This window comes from Perna viridis, chromosome 6, assembly GCF_037379345.1.
Source record: "Perna viridis isolate PV_CMFRI_1.1 ecotype Kerala chromosome 6, ASM3737934v1, whole genome shotgun sequence".
Lineage (NCBI taxonomy): Eukaryota > Metazoa > Mollusca > Bivalvia > Mytilida > Mytilidae > Perna > Perna viridis.
This window is the reverse complement of record NC_142450.1, coordinates 8,955,772-8,973,017: the sequence shown is the minus strand read 5'-3', so window position 1 is coordinate 8,973,017 and position 17,246 is coordinate 8,955,772. Positions and strand designations below refer to the sequence as shown.

Below are 17,246 nucleotides of genomic sequence, written 5' to 3'. Positions count from 1 at the left end.
CATATTTCAGAAAAAAAATCCTCCAAAACATTCTTTGATTGAACCACACCATTGTGTCTCTTTTTTATTATTCTTAGCAATTATACAATAATTGATTTTACTGAGGATTTTATTTTAAGATATTTATTTTGACTGACATGACACAGGTGCATTGATTTGCTCCATTTTTCAATGTCATTAATTCATGTAGTTTTAGTAATTTTAAACAAAAGAAATAGGTTCTTGTACTCGTGAATAGTGAAGATTGGGATATCTTCCATTCGTGCGAGAAATTCTAAATCTATGCCTTTCCCTCATTCTCTACACTCCACTTGGGAAAAGGCGGAATTTCTCACACTCAATGAAGATATCTCAGATCTTCACTACGCACTCGTTTAAGAACCTAATAATCTTACATCTTGTTATAAATTATTCCACTATCATAACCTTGTAAACATGTCCTCACACATGCACATGTTGACTGGTGTCCTTTTCATCAGATAACAAAGAGTTATTCCTCTTTGAACATTACAGCAGCTTTCTAACACACAGGCTGAAGGGCAGTTTTTAAAACTAGTATATGAACAGCTGTGAATTTGACTGAAAGCAGGGGAGGATGTTAGGTAGCATTCTAACCATGCTCGGAGTTGCACTTTTTCATGCACCAAATTTAGTGAAACTTTGAAATAAAAGGTGAAACTCTGAGGAAATATTGGTTTTATATACATATATACATATATATATATATATTATATACATGTACCTTAAAAGCAAGATCATTGCAATGTTAGTGCAAGTAAAGAATTGTAAAAAGTATGTTTTAAGCTATCTGGAATGATTCAAGGGATTGTTTTTTCCCCTCAGTACTAACTGGCTTTTCCTCAAAAATGCATATTTGGCTCAAATTTTAAGAATCAAGATGCAGAAAGAGCAAATATTTTAACTTTCGGAACAGTTCATGTGGGAGAGAACAAACTATCAATTTCTGATTTTTGTTGGTTCTTTTACTGTATCATGGATTTTGAAATAATATTTTTGAGGGTTTAGTTTGTATACCCTCCATATGAAGTGGCGCAGTAATGTGTAATACTCAACAAAAATTTGCGTGTCCGTCCGTCCTTCAACGGTTTCTAGATGATACCTTGAGAACGGATCAATGATTTTTTTTAAAAACTTTGCACATTTGTCTAGCACCATAAAATCAAGGTTAACTTTGATTTTCAGCAAAATCTAAAATCCAATTTTTAAATTAGGTCACCCCCGCGTGCACCATTACGTAGCGGGACATCATTTAATGTATTTTAGTGGATGATTCAGAAATTTTGATAGATGGGGCTCGCGTTTTTGTTTGAGTTCTCTATGTCACAGATTCATCGACATCAGTAGAAACTTCCCTACTATTTCTGGGCACTACACGAAGTATATTCCATGTGTAATTCATTTTATATTATTTAATATCACTTTCAAAATCAAATAAATGTTTCAGGCAATTATTCAGCTTAATAATGTTCTATCATTGGTGCGAATATAATGATTATTCAGCATAATAATATTCTATCATTGGTGCGAATAAAATAAAAATATAAAAAATAATAAAAATAAAAAAAAATAATAAAAATAAAAAAATAAAAAAGGATTTTTATTGTAGATCTTCACCATCTAATCTTCATACATATTTATCAATTGAAGATTTGAAGGACTTCCTTGTTAAGTAATGAATTTGCATTTAGGGTATTAAGCTTTTGCAGAATGTGTAAAGAAACATTAAACAATTTAACACAATTTCTTGTCAAATTCTTCGCCATTTCATTATTTTTTATGATTTATAAATAGGAAGTGTAGAGCATTAATTTTACTACGTAAAATTGAGGAAAAAAGTGTCTATTTTGGGAAAAACTGAAGTACATCTTGGAAATTATTTTCTTAAGTTGAAATTTGTTTTATTATTGTATTATTATAGCGTATGAACTAATACACTGTTAAAATCAGTTTTGAATGTAATTGCGATTTTTGGGCAGTTTAAAAAATAGTAGTAAAGTGAAATTCATTCAAATTTGAAATTGTATGTATAGTTGATACTGGTTAACTATACTGATCTACAGATTACACCAGTAACCAAAAAAATGGTGTTTATACTTTAAGCGTATAAAAACAATTTCAAATTATATGGAAATGCTAATTTATGATTGCAGTTTTATTTTCTACATCATATAATCTTTGACATTCTTTTTATGCTACTATTTTCCCAAAGGGATCAAAAACATCTGTTTCTTACAACACTCTGATCTTTGTAATAAACTAAACTTTGTAGGCAAAAGGGGGTGCGCCTTCCAATGCGCCTATGTATTTCAGTTTTGCAGTAGAGTTTTTGCCGCAAGCTCGCAATAAGGTAGTCCCAGACAAATATCAGAAAATTTACTTATTTAGGTCGAAGTGAAATAACTGCAATATTCTGTTATATTTTGAAGGAGACGATAAATATAGGTATATATAACCAATAGAGGCTAGCATGTAGGTAGATGCATGTACAATCACAATTATTAAGGATTTGAACCCATAAGAAGTTGTTTGCATATACATGAGTTAAGGATTTGTATTGCTATAAATTCAGTAACCAAAGGCAGATTCATAAGGGTGGAACCTGCGTAGGCCCCCTAATTTGGAAAAATAATTTTTGCGCATTAAATTTTAATTTTTTACGAACGTTCTTGCCTCGATTTGGTCGGCCATTTAATTCCATTTTCGCCCCTTCGAAGCCTTAAATAATGCTGGATCCAACCCCGTTTCCCGTAAAGTAACCGAAAAAAAAAATTATTCCATATGAATAGTTTTTCTTTCTTCGATGTATAACCTAGAAACTTACTAGGCAGAATATTTTGATGTTGCGTTACTTTTAGACACGATTCGTTGGCTTTACTTTATTTCATCGTTTATGTATCCTGATTTATGGGTCCTTATTGTGTATCCATCTGCAAAACCGATTCGTTCTCATTGTCATCGTTTTTTTTTCTTTCTTTTTTGTCTACCTCGGGTGTGACGTTTTATAAGCAAATCTGCGAGTGTTTCTAGAAAAGCAGAGGACTGTGCACCATGTCCATGCTGCAAGTTTTTAGAGGAGTCCAGGCTGCTAATTTAGTTTTGTTTCATTGAACATGTTACTTTAATTATTTCGTATTCTTAGTTGTGTCTATTTTCTTTGTTTAGTCGTTAACCCTGGATTTTGTTCGTTTCGATTTACCGTTCAAATCATGGTCCTTTGTTTTCCCTTAGTTACAGTAGATATTGAACAAGTTAAGATGATGGTTCGTTAACAGCTCATGTTTGACCACAGATTCACCAATTTATATTGAAAACAGATGACAATATTATAAGCATTTCAAGGTTGTTTTTAATGATATATGGACAGTGCTCCTTTAAAAGTTATTTGTAGATTTTATACGCATACTTGAATATATTAAATTAGTTTTTAACACTAGTAATGACAGTATGTCTACTAGTACTGAAACGTTTGGTCAGTCTAGTCACGTAAATATTACAAAATCAATCTAGGAGCCTTGTTCATCTCCCGAGGCTCATCTTAAATAAAGTAATGCAGTTGAAATAAAACCAAGATATTGGAGGTTAAGTAAATTTACACAGAACTACAATGTTTTTCCAGATTGTTCTCGGTGGCAGAATTGTCATGCTTCAACTCATTGTCATAAACTTTATAGGGCTATTTTTCTTCTTTATTGTGATTTATTTTAAACGATCTTATACCTGACTAAAATTTTAAATTGTAAAGAATCTGTATCTTGGACACAGCTGCAGTAAATCATTTTTAAAACTTTTTTTTTCGTGAGTGTGTCTCCGTTGTGAGCATGTTCCGCCTCATGAGGTGTCACTGAACTACTACGACTTGAATGATGCCATAGTTAAAGTTGGTGTCCTCTTCGTTAAACTCATGCCGGAATATATCAAGTAATGACGTACACTGTCAAGTTATACAGTATTTCAGCTGCACTGGTATGATTGGTGACTATGAGCAAAAAACGGAAAATAAATATGTTGATGAGTCATTGATGACCTACTCTGCACATTCCAGTCAGAACATTTTAATGTTTCTAAGAACATTGGTAAACATGAACCAACAACTTCCTGTTGTACGACGAGGTCAATTCCGGGGTCAGTTAACAAACAACAACTGAAGCACACACAAAATACACACTGCTTGAAACTGTCCGGCTTCACCCACGGGGGGTTGCACTTACTATATACCAATATATACAGACGTGACGCTGGAATGGGTCTGTTTTTTTTTCTAGAGTTGAAATATGATTTGAGTCGTAAATTTTCTACTAGGGTTGCCATTTCTGAGCTGTAAAATGGGTCATATTTCTACAATTTAAATGTATAACTAAATGCTAATATAAACTTTTCCTATTATAACCAATTGATCATCAATTAGTGACTTCTCTTAATTCAAGTTAATGTGCGGGTAGAATTTATGAATAGGTATGTATTTTGCACTGGAAAATATATGAATGGACGGATGTTCTTGCTACAAAAATATGTTTTTTTTTTCATTTATAGGGGGGTCCACCTCCAGCTGCACCCCGTACCCAATTTTAACAAAAGTAACCTCTCGGTGGCTACACCACAGGGTAACTTCTGCTTTATCAAACAATATCAATATACACAGAATAAGATACGAGTAGGAAACTGAGGTTTTTGTTACATTACCTGAACTACCACTATTAAAAAGAGAGTATGCAGAAAGGATGCGATCGAACTAGTTACGAATAGACCATCAGATTTGGTTAACCAGAAGTAAGAATTTAAAGTTCATGTTGATACTTGTCAAAATCCACGAGCTACTATTACACATTTGGTTCAATAAATTTGTATCTCTGTCACTTTGGTCTTCTTTTCACCGGAGTAAATAGGCGAATAACGGATTTCAACTCCAATAAAGTGTAAAATATAGAACTAATATACTTATTTATTAACCCCCATCTTATCCCTGTGCTGAACGACGGCAATCAGACGAATTCCAAATACGTGTAACGGAGGTGACAAAACATCACAATTGTTTTCAAATAATTCTATTCTTAAGTCCATGTGGGCTATATAACTATATAAAAACTGGAAAAAAACATCAAGAAAGATCACTTGTTGATACCCTAGAAACCATCCAGGAAACCCCAAAAATGTTTCAGATGTCATCATGATAAAATTGTGTGGAATATTCATCAATTCATCAAATTTTAGTGGAGATGCCGAGTAAAATATAACCCTTTTGTTCAACCAATGACGCCCTGTGCAGGTCCGCGTGTCAAAAGAATAGGCATGCAGTAGCTCTAAGCTTGTCGTAAAAGGCGACTAAATAGTGCTCAGAAACCTAGCCGGCGGCTAGGCACTCTGCCCAGAGCTACTGGGATGTGTGCCCCAGGTGGTGGAATGGGATACCCCTGGCGTGTTACATGCTGGGGTTGTCAGGCTATAATACAGAAAACCTGACCGCAAACCATAGTGGTGCACCGTGTTTGGAAAGATGTCACTTTTCTCGCATGTTAAAGAACCCTGCTGTGGTATTCGATAGGAGTAGGAACCTTTGCGCTCCGCCACAGGAGGCTAAATTGCCCAACCCTCTCCTTTATCTTGTGGCAATCAAATTTTGTCGACCTTACTATCCTTGTGTCCCATCCCTTTTTTCATTTCATCACCACTTCATGTTCATTTTATCATCCCTTTCATGTCCATCGCCTGAATATAGCTGAAATATTGCTGCTCGGGCGCTAAACCCCAACAATCAATCAATCAATCAACCAATGACCAAGTCCATACTTTACAACAGGAAACCAAAACAGTATTTAGGTGGTAAAATCAAAAAGGAGGTATACGTTTGCATCATCTGATTAAGAATGTGTGAAGTTTCTTCAAATTGAGAGGAATGTACGTCCGCTTTGTATACCTCTCGCTTTTTAGACCGGGAGTGATAATGAATCTTTCTGTTGAAAATGATCGGCCAAAAGATGTGCAATTCTTTGTTTCAAAATAGAAATAACACCAGTATTCCCTTTTATACCCAGAACAGATATCAAACAGATACGTGTTGGTATTCATTTTTGTAAAATTTGTTATTTCAAACTGACTCAAATTTCTTTATATTTGGTACCTTGTAAAAAATCCACATGACTATAAAAACTAAATGAAACCTGGATAAAATCATGTGACATTCGTAAAGTTCATTTTAAACATAACACGGAAGATCCATTTTTTTTCTACATTAAAATCTCTCCGTGTTTGCTTTCATAATAATGTGTTACTTTTGAAGATGTTTCGAAGCAACAACATTGCAGTGCGTCACACTAAATATCAAATCATTTTGTCGTCTTTACAAATGTTGTTTCTTGTCTTGGAAAATTTCATACCATTACAATTGGTGAGTCATTACATTTTGTAAATAGGAAGAAAAAAAGAAGGAATTATTTACTCCAGGTAATGTTTTTAATTGTGATCGAAAAGAAATTACAAAAAAAGAAAGAAAAAAAAAAGAAATGTCCATTATGTGTCGTTTGTTCTACATCAAGCTTTTTAGGTTTATAGCTATTTTTGTTAGCGTTCAAGAATAATGCTGGTATTCGAGGAAGACACCTTCTCAGTTCTCTGGCACATGAATTTTACAGAAGCTGTAATATTCAATCTCTAATTTCTCCCGTAGTAAAGTCATGAACCATGCTTTATTACATCAGTTATTTTTTTCTTATACATATGTATGCTGTGGTAGGAAATAAAAGTATGATGGTAATTATGATGGATGAGGAGTATGTTTTTGTTCTATACCCTTAAAAAATCCCATTAAGTAATCTCTTAACTGTGGTTGTCTGCTCAGTATGCACTTGGGTTTTGTCTGAAGATGGAGGGGAAGCAAAACAGCTAATCTGTATGTAATGGAGACAAACATCAAAGTTTGCTTCCGGTCCTTGTCGCCATTTTCTTCTTCACTCTCACCCCTTACTTTAACCTAATTAAAGTCATCCCAATTGATTTGTAAAGAACAATTCTTAAAAGTGTATGTACAACTTCAGTTCTATGTTGGAACTTTTGTAGATACAAGATGGTACGAAGGGAGTGTAATGAAATAGGGCCAATACGGTTAAATGGTGTCCAAAAAAAAAAAAAAAAAAAAACCTGCGAAGAAAATAAATGAACAAAAAAGTTGGAATAATAAACAGCTTAGTCAAAAGGTGGGGGTGGGTGTTACATATATATAAATGTTCTGGCATCTCTGGGTTTTACACAACTAGACTAGACTAAGTATTCTATAGATTACGGGGACGGTATATACATATATTACCTCCATCTGTCTTGGTCTTGTTTTCTTTCAGTTGTTAAGTAATTATTATCAAAAAGTGACAAAATGCCCTAAGGAGAAACATGACCAGTCTATATTATCATTTGATGACCCAAGCCTTCTTTTCAACGTAACTGGGTCATTATGTGTAACCCAAATTAGATGCAATAATTAATAATGAAAAATGACCCAAGGCCAATCAAACACACCTCGACCAAGAACACTGTAACACTGACATATATTGCATCTAAAATGACATAAATACAAATTTGACAGTTCGTACACAATCGGCTATCCGTTGTAGCGTAAACACCGGACTATTCTTTGTAAGTTATTTGATGAATGTATAAGCCTTGTAGCTAGGACACAATAATCGAAATCGATATCTTTAAAAACATACAAACAGTTGCACTAATAGATCTAGAGGAGTTGACCTTTGTAGTTTCTAAGTTGCACAATCATGTACTACAGGACCATCTGGACACTGTCAAAACCATAAACATTAATTTAAATGTAGGTTTTTCAGAAGAGTATGTTGTCAATGGTCTATAGTACAACATAGCGTACGAAATATTCAAGATTACGTGACTGTTGAACGCATTCTCGTGGTCTAAGAAGCGAGTCTAGGATTCAGCATGAAACAATCTCTATTACCAATCTAAATTTATTTAGTGACCTCATTTTTTCGTTATTTGATAAGTATATGGTATCTCATACTAATATTTGTTAACTGTTTAATTTTATATAGTCCCTGGCTGAGAACGCTGGTGATCATGAGAATAATAATATTTTATTCCATTCTTTAAAATTAAAGATTACAATTTCATATGTCACATTTGGTACCTCTGCATAGGAAGAAACTACTCCTGGAAACTTGCATTGTGGAACTTGAAATATTACAGAGCATCAGAAAAAAATTAGTTAACTGATTTAAAATACATTTGTTGTACGGATTTGACTATTTACAATGGTTCCTAGTCAGAAACTAACTGATCTTGATTACCATGAAACAAATTTAGGGTCCCAAAAAGATCTGCCTTGCTTCCATATATAAACCAAACTGAACAATCATTTGGGAATTATAGGTTTCATCCGTGATCTCCTGTGGACTCCTACTGAATTCGCTTTTCACCGTGATGATCTCCTTAGGACTCCCACTGTTCACTGTGATAATCAGCTATAAGGTCTCACACTGTTCACTGTGATGAACTCCTGGGAACTCCCACTGTCCACTGTTCTCTATTACTTTGAGTCACCAGTTACTCTTTTGTGAATACTGTTACAGTTAAACCTGATTAGAGCAAGTTATTTTTAAAAATGGACAGGTATATACTCAACACAATGGTTATGCTACCCCAAAAAGAATGGGATTATTTGGGGTAATGAAGTTCTTATGAACCTTATTTGATAAAACAAAACCAAATACATCACTAATTGGAAGCATTTTATAGTATTAATTATGGATTCTGCATTGTTAATTTGATGCGGTTTTTTCTCATTGTTTGTTTTTATTTGTATTTTTATTCCATTTATGTTAAAGTCGAAGAACTTTTTATGCAAGAAAAAGCACCCAATAGGTAATTTATAAACCGAAAAAGGGCTGGATATTAACAATTTTTTTGAAACTTGTTACAACACAGTGTCATTATTACCAAACTTCATATTTTACTCCTACAGAAATAGATATATTGCACAAAATTAATTTAAAAGCCGAATCTCGACATTAGATAACCATATCAACACAGTACACTACAGGCTGTCAGTACTGGATTTGATCACTAACATAGGAGTGTTGTAGACAGATTTTCCTGTTAATCGTACTGTCATCAAGAATAAAATTCTCTACAAGCTGTCTGGCCATTCTTGGAAAGCTGCAGCTGTAAAAAGAATAAACTGGTATTGATTAACAACAATCTCCACTAATCTGTATAGATTCCCAAAGAATAAATAGAAACATTAATAGTAGGAAGGAGTCTAGACCGAGGACATTAGATTATTTTATAACCGTGCAAAGTTCACCAAGGTATAATACACACACACACACACGCATAATCATAAACCCCATTCTGACTCATTTTTATATGCCAACAAACAAGACAAGTTGTGAAGCCACAAAAATCTGTTTCTATTTTAATGTTCTATACATGTCAACTATAACATCACATAACTAACGGAAGACCAAATGGTTTGGACCAATGTATCACGCCAGCCCATTAGATTTTTATTTTGAAATACTAATGAGACTAATACTTTTTTGGACAAAAGTGACATATTTAAAATTAATCTGGAAAAGAAGGAAATATAAGATATTAATGTTTTTGTTTTTTTTTTCATTAAAAAGGAAAATGTACCCTTTTCTACAGAGTATTATTCCACATTTTGCTGTGAAAAAAACTTTTACTACAGACAAACAGATTTAAGGCCCAGGTCCCAATGTAGGTTGAGGGGTTAAGGCAAAGGAGTATAATAGCAATTTATATTATTCCAATTGTAAGTTAGGAAGTTAATACATATCTGTTTCTGAGTCATATAAACTGAAATAGTTCAAACCAAAACTGTTCTCAATTTTGTAAAAAGTTTTGATATTGACGAAGTTTAAATCAGATCTGTGCTCATTTTTGTACTTAAAGTCTGGATACTGACATATATTAAACTTTGTTTAATATTATAAAGTTTGGATACAGACATTTTTACTATTCATATATATGACATCAATATTCAAATTATTCACACTTGACGAGGGTTACGGCAGCAAGAGGTTTTGTAAAATGGATTGTTTGTTGAGTAGGTTGAATTGCCACACTACGTAATACATTATTTGAAAGAAAACATGAAACCAAAAGAAACATGCATATGATTACATTATACATGAACTGTAACTACAGCTTTCAATTTGGAAATTTTCTAAGCATAGCCTAATTTTACCTTATATGGTATAATTAGGGAGACGGACCATATACACCCACTAGTGAAGATATCTTAAAACATGATTAATTAGAAGGAAATGATCCAATACACATTAACAAGACTTGTATATTCCTAAAATTACATCAATTCTTACCAAATAACATGATAGCAGGAGTGGGAAGACAAATCACTCTGACATTTCACTCTGGCCAGACAGTCATGTAATGTTATGACACATACGACAAGTTAACACAACACAGAAATATATGATAGCAAGCCAAGAAACATGGGTTATGCATGTAACATTAGGACTGTATCATGTCCAGAAAAACTGAACATAATAATATAACATTCCTTCTTGTGAGTTATAATATGTAGACTCTTTTACATTGGAATTTGACTTAGAAAAAAAGAACTACAAATATTGATAACTTTTATGACATCAGAGGTATCAGAGAAAATAAAATTGTTTTTGATACAAAACATAATGTCTATCTAATTTATTACATCCTCTTAAATATTACGTCGGTGTTTTGCTTTTGGTTATAAAAAAATCAAATTCATAAAGATTCAAATAAGTCTAGTATAACATTACAGTATAGTTTTGGCAAGGCATAACCTGATTTTTGCCTAGGCATAAATACTTTAGGCTAGGCAGAACTTTTTAATTTTGACGCTAATACCGCGCCATACACATGGCTTCAGGCATGTAAAACAGGGAGTCTCCCTCTGAAATACAGGCATTCAACACAGTGAAACCTCCTTCTGAACTTCAGACATGTCACACATGGAAGCACCGGCGCTTGTTTCTGTCTATGTGGGGGAAATACTATCAAACAGGGGTCGTGCAGGGAAGCCTCCCTCTAAACTCCAGGCATGTAATACAGGGAGCCTCCCTCTGAACTCCAGGCATGTAACACAGGGAAGCCTCCTCTGAATTACAGGCATTTAACACAGAGAAGCCTCCCTCTGAACTTCAGTCATATCACACAGGGGAGCATCCCTCTGAACTTCAGCCAATACAGTAGTGCCACCCTAGGACTTCTCTTAGGCCTGAAACCAATGTCCACGTAAAACTCAAACGTGAACTTCCAGCCTGTTACTGAACAATTATCTAGAGTGTTATCCTAAAAGCTCCCTGATATTCATGCCAGTCACCAGCCTTGAAGCCTAAAGTAAATGAGGTCTACCCAATTAAAAAAAAAGGTCATGATGTCCCCTTCAACTATAACAATGCAACTCACGTCACAATACCTTCCTTCAATATCGCAATTCAATCCAAGTCAAGTAAAGAAAATCAGACAACTGTTGCAAACAAAATATCCAGAAACTACGCTTGAAACAAGAATAAACAATGCAATGGGAAGGGGGGTTTAGACAGGGTGCAGGGGGTTGGCACCCCACTTTTATAGGAAAATATGTCATTTTCATGTGTAAAATTGACAAAAAATGACAAATAATGCCCTAGCACCCCCTTTTTCTGAGGTATTCCTATTTTTTAAAGTGTATGCAGGATCTGTCCATGTGCCGCTTATATAAGTTACAGAGTTTTACCTTACAAGTACCCAGGCAAAATTCTGACGAACTTCTTCGATTAACAGCAAGCATAGAGATAATGTTCAGTTAGACACACCATTGGATAGATTGAAACATACAGGTGAGAAACAATACACAAAAAGCAACTTAGTTGTATATGGGTATAAATACGAGTCTTCAGGACCATAGGCAGGAATTTGTTGAGGGGGGTTCTTTTCACTTGGGGAACGGTGTCTGCACTTTGCAATGTAAGGTGATATCCACTTTAATAGTCACAAATTAAACAAAACTTCAACTTTAATAGTGCTTATTCCTTTTCAAAGGGAGGGGGGTTCTTAAGAGCCCTAAGAACCCCTGGCTATGGGTATTGTCTTAAGAGGAAATTCTTGACTTCATATTTGAAAAGTAAATTCAGCATTCAAAAAAAACATTCTTTACCTTTAGGTACCATATTGCATCTAGTTTTGGACAGATATTACAGACTTTCACCATCCGTTTGCAACTAAATATAAAAAGGTCACCCTGACAATGTTTCCTTGTTATAAAGATCAAAGATCAATTCCTCTTCATTAAAGGCACAAGTAAAAAGATTGTTAAAAGTACTACAAGTGAATCAACGCATTAAACGGTAATTGCATAATCAATTCCCCCAAAACCCACAAAGTCTGAACAGACTACAAAATAAGGAACATCCATAAATCATACAGCTTTGTAAGCACAAATTTTCATAGAGATATAAATATTTTATTTCCTTTTGATGTAAAACAAAAAAACTAACTATACAAATAACAAGTGAGTGACCTTTATTTAGGATGATTTAGCTGTTTACTATGTCATGTTAATGATGATGGATGACAAAACATTTTCATTGAAAATCAATCAAAATTTACGGCCTTGGTGCCCAATCAAATCTTACAGAAATTTGTGCTTTAGTTTATGACAGCCATAATAGCCTTTTTGTCATGTTCAGGAGAATCTTCTAAGCATATGGAATTTATTTTTATAAGAAGTATGGATTTGACTTAAAAAACAGTATCAAACCTAAAAAAAATGTAAGCATATGATTTCAGATCTTAAAAGCTTTATATAAATTTTCATAAAAATCAATTAAATGATTTAAGTTTTGTCAGTGTTTTAAAATATTTATATTTAATCATATGGGCAAGTGAAGAGTCTCTCCATGCAAGCATTCATCAATGGTTATATCTTCTTCCTTTTGCAAGAACTTTTCCTGCTAATTTTCTCAGCAGGCTCAGTAGATCTGCAAAGTACATACAACACTTTCAATGAAAAATTGATTGAAAACTGAGATTTTTATAGGAAGATGTAGCATTTACCTCATGAAGTACTAACTAAGCCTGCACAGTTGGATCTAAGACACGACAACTATCTTTCCATTAAATTTCATTTAAATCCATTAAATAAATGTTGTTAACATGGATAGAGGGACAAATGGAGACAGATAGATACAATCAATTTAATGCATGAAATTCCCCCAAATTTAACTTCTGGAATCTATCAATTAGCTTTAAGTGGCTTCAGTCCTAGATACCAACCAAGGTAGTTGTCTTCACACCTAAAGTACAAACAAACTGGACAGTCATGACAATTAAATACATGGTTCATATAGTAAATGGTCACATAATTCACACCTCTGACAGTCTATACACCTCTACACATGCCTTAATGAGCACCATTAGTTATTTTACATGTCTTACAAGGTTCACTTGACATACATACTGATGTCCTACTGATGACAGGATTTATTTCAAAGATCAGAAGGAATAACACTGGCCTTTGATTCTTGTACTATTTGTTAAAATGTAATATATAAGGGACCACTGGAACAATTTACAGCATACAAGCTACATCTATACATCTAATGAATGTTAACACTCAATGACCATATAAGATATTTCGTACACTATGTATGCTTGTTCAAATAAAATATTTAAAGCATTAATCAGGTAATGAATTATCTTAACTGACTGCTGTTTTTTATCCTTTGCATTGAACATAAAACTTTAGACAGACATTGATTTGCACTCCACATTGTTTGAGAATCTTTATAATGTTATATAGTAACATACTAGTATGGCTTTCTTATATTTCATTTCAGCATTCAGCATATCAAATGATACTCTATAAGAAAAAATATACAGCTTTTTTTGGGTGTAAATTTAATGAATGTTCATTTCGTTACCATAGAGGAAAGAGACATGTACAATATACCATAATGGTAATGTTCACAGACTTAAATACAATGTCAGGAAAGAACAAATGAACCAAACAAACACCCAAAATTTAAAATAAACTGAACAAGATTTCAAAGTAAAAACTCTGCATATACCCTTAATTTTCAATTTAATTAAGCATTTCATTGATCTGAACTTGTAAAATCAAAGAAGGATACACGGAAAGAGGAAAATACCATCAAATACTTTTACTTTAATCAAATCAGATTTGTGACATGTAAACAGAAAAATAAACAAAAAAGTAATGAAAAGTTATTGTTACTACAATTTACACATCTCTTACAAGCTGCTAATATCTATGATGTTGAATGCAAATGACAATATAAAGAAAACAGCCACAGGAACATCAATACAGCCAAGGACAACAGCCATGGGAACATCAATACAGTCAGACAACAGCCATGGGAATATTAATACAGTCAAAGACAACAGACAGCCATGAGAACATCAATACAGCCAAAGACAACAGTCATAAGAACATCAATACAGTCAAAGACGACATCCATGGGAACATCAAAACAGTCAGAGACAGCAGCCGTGGGAACATCAATACAGCTGAGACAACAGCCAGTTATATTAATACAGTCACAGACAACAGCCATGGGAACATCAATATAGTCAAAGACAACAGCCATGGGAATATAGATACAGTCAAAGACAACAACCATGGGAAAATTAATACAGTCCATGACAACAGCCATGGGAACATAAATAAAAACAAAGACAACAGCCATGGGAACATCAATACAGTCAAAGACAACATCCATGGAAGCATCAATACAGTCAAAGATAACAGTCATGGGAACATCAATACATTCAAAGACAACAGCCATGGGAATATAAATAAAGTCAAAGACAACAGCCATGGGAACATCAATACAGTCAAAGACAACATCCATGGAAGCATCAATACAGTCAAAGATAACAGTCATGGGAACATCAATACATTCAAAGACAACAGCCATGGGAATATAAATAAAGTCAAAGACAACAACCATGGGAACATCAATACAGACAAAGACAACAGCCATTGGAACATTGATACAGTCAAAGATAACAGCCATGGGAACATCAATACAGTCAAAGATAACAACCATGGGAATATAGATACAATCAAAGACAACAACCATGGGAACATTGATACAGTCAAAGATAACAGTCATGGGAACATCAATACATTCAAAGACAACAGCCATGGGAATATAAATAAAGTCAAAGACAACAACCATGGGAACATCAATACAGACAAAGACAACAGCCATTGGAACATTGATACAGTCAAAGAGAACAGCCATGGGAACATCAATACAGTCAAAGATAACAGCCATGGGAACATCAATACAGTCAAAGATAACAACCATGGGAATATAGATACAATCAAAGACAACAACCATGGGAACATTGATACAGTCAAAGAGAACAGCCATGGGAACATCAAAACAGTCAAAAGACAACAGGCATGGGAACATCAATACAGTCAAAGATAACAGTCATGAGAACATCAATACAGTCAAAGAGAACAGTCATGGGAACATCAATACAGTCAAAGAGAACAGTCATGGGAACATCAATACATTCAAAGACAACAGCCATGAGAATATAAATAAAGTCAAAGACAACAACCATGGGAACATTAATACAGTCAACGACAACAGCCATGGGAACATCAATAAATACAAAGACAACAGCCAATGGAACATTAAAGACAACAGCCATAGGAATATCAATACAGTCAAATACAACAAACAGGCATGGGAATATCAATACAGCCAAAGACAACAGCCATATAAACATCAATACAGTCAAAGACAACATCCATGGGAACATCAAAACAGTCAGAGACAGCAGCCGTGGGAACATCAATATAGCTGATACAACAGCCAGTTATATTAATACAGTCACAGACAACAGCGACGGGAACATTGATACAGTCAAAGACAACAGCATTGGGAACATCAATACAGTCAAAGACAACATCCATGGAAACATCTATACAGTCAAAGATAACAGTTATGGGAACATCAATACAGTCAAAGACAACATCCATGGAAACATCTATACAGTCAAAGATAACAGTTATGGGAACATCAATACAGTCAAAGACAACAGGCATGGGAACATCAATACAGTCAAAGATAGCAGTCATGGGAACATCAATACATTCAAAGACAACAAGCATGGGAACATCAATACAGTCAAAGACAAACATGGGAACATCAATACAGTCAAAGGCAACAGCCATGGGAACATCAACAGCCAAGGACACACAGAGACATTATACAATATCAAAAGTAACATCAGTGAAAATAAGAATATAAAACTGGCAATCAGTATAATACAACATTAATATATTGGAAGTAATTGTTAATCATGTGTAATTGAACTTCACCCTTTTACTGTTTAGCTAAGGTTCAATCCAAAATGTATGCCAGTAATGTGTTATCCCATAGGGTAAAAATGGTTATCTTGAGTGCCACACCTCATCCTGTTGAGCAGAGTAGTGTTAACTAAAATAAGAATACTTCCGAAAGCTATACAGACAAATATAACTAATTTCAATTGCATACACCATTCACATAAAAAAATAAATGTATAAGGACATGTTGCAGAACATGAGTAAGCCAAACGATAATTTGAGGTAGGCAAAACCATTAGATGGTGGGATTCAAGAGTAATCGAGGGAACCAAGATTCTAAAGGAAATCAAAGAATGTAATCCAGGGACAAAGACAAGACATGGAAAACAGACAAACACAACAAAGAACATAAAGTAACTAAAATAATAAACACCAATTAAAAAAAAGTAAATGAGCAACTCAGATTAAAAATTAAAAATATCAGCCCCTGTTGTTTCAGAATCGATCTTTAAAAATTGACCAATCAGAACATTCAATAGCCTCTGATGACAATCTTGTTTATTGAAGTGAGACCAAAGTTAATCATGCGTAAAAGTACCCCTTTTATTGCTTCAGGCAAGTGGTTATTTGCAGATATATCAACCAACATACTTATATAAATACTAATACAATACGAAGCAACATACCAACCAGACTTGGGTCCAAGAATAGGTGTGTTGGGCATATGCCCCCCAAAATTGCGAAACCAATTTATTTTTGCATGGAATCTTGATTTTTCACAAAATCTACCTCCAAAATTATCTTCCTCACTTTGCTTGGCATTTAATTTATTTACTTCACCCCTAACCTTAAGCCCTGGATCTGCCCTTGCTAACTA

The 17,246-nt window shown here is 34.1% G+C and overlaps 1 long non-coding RNA gene across 32 annotated transcripts in view; it reads right to left on the bottom strand.

Annotated features, from left to right (window-relative positions):
- Positions 1-7,965: 7,965 nt before the first annotated feature.
- Positions 7,966-17,246, bottom strand: part of LOC148613538 (uncharacterized) — a 70,634-nt gene continuing 61,353 nt past the window's right edge. For 28 of the 32 annotated variants that reach the window (XR_015923392.1, XR_015923393.1, XR_015923388.1 and 25 more), the window contains one exon: positions 7,966-9,192. This is a non-coding gene — a long non-coding RNA (uncharacterized LOC148613538). Of the gene's footprint in view, positions 13,020-17,246 lie in introns of all 32 variants that reach the window. The other 4 variants (XR_015923380.1, XR_015923407.1, XR_015923409.1 and 1 more) reach the window with 2 other exon arrangements.